The sequence below is a fragment of the Mus pahari genome, chromosome X (genome assembly GCF_900095145.1).
Source record: "Mus pahari chromosome X, PAHARI_EIJ_v1.1, whole genome shotgun sequence".
Lineage (NCBI taxonomy): Eukaryota > Metazoa > Chordata > Mammalia > Rodentia > Muridae > Mus > Mus pahari.
Window position 1 is genome coordinate 85,554,573 of NC_034613.1, and position 1,116 is coordinate 85,555,688.

A 1,116-nucleotide genomic window follows, 5' to 3' on the forward strand; every position below is an offset into this window, starting at 1 on the left:
GAAATAACTTGCCCAAGATCACAGAGTAGTAGAGAGCAAAGGTACACTTTGGTTCTGGACACTACTTTAACTACTGCTTGAATGAAAGCTATCGGAGGGAAAGGCCCATGGATTCTGAGAATAGTGATGGATCCTGTGCAAATGCCGAACTTTACAGAAGAAAATCAGGGTCTCGAATGCCAGGTTGGGGAGTTGGGACTTGGTGTCTGCAGAGAACAGGAAGGGAAGTCACTCACTTTAGTTGCAAAGAGAAGCCACACACAAGGGATTATAAGGGGAGGACTAGAGTCCTGGTATGCCCCATTTGAAAGGACACTGTACCCCCAGATAGTTCAACCAGTGAGTATGAAATCCAGGCTTCCTGTGGTTCTTGGCAGAATCCATGGACTGACCCAGGGAGAAAGGAAGGAGGCAGGCTCCCAAAAGCACAGAGTCTAGGGAGGAAGGAGCAAAAGGAAGCTGATTCACTTTACCACCACATCTTTCCCTACACCCATCCAGACTGTCAGCCGGTGGGGGTGCAGAAAGCCATTAAGACCCTAGATTTCCTCTTAGTCACCCCAAATCCTGGGTCAGAGCCTGAGCACCAAGGAAGATCCAGAAACAGGCGAAGGTCTCCTTTTCTTCCATGGAAGACCTACAGGGAGGGGCAAGCTGGGCCTGGCTGAGCAGGCAAGTGTCCTGGTTTGAGAGAAGCCAGGCCTAACGCAAAGCTGACGGACATCCCTAGCTAGCAGGAGAGCCAATTAGAGTCAGGGTGAGGAGGGTCCTGGTGGCCTCTGCCCTGCATCCTCTCATCCCAGCTGGCAATCATCAGCTTGGCTCCGAGGATCTCTGACAAGAGAGTTAGACTCTGGGATGGATCAAGGGGAAGGGGAGGCTGGCAAAGTGAACCCCTGTGCCCAGACCGCACACTGAGGGCCTCCCACGGCTGCAGGCTCCCTAAGGAGTCTGTTAAAAAGTCATTTGAAAGACTTGGTCAGCCCTTTATCGGGATGTACCTGTACCTTCCCCCCAGACACATACAGAGACATGGAGAGAGAGAGAGAGAGAGAGAGAGAGAGAGAGAGAGAGAGAGATCTAGAGAGAGAGAGAGGCAAACGAGACTCAGGCCAA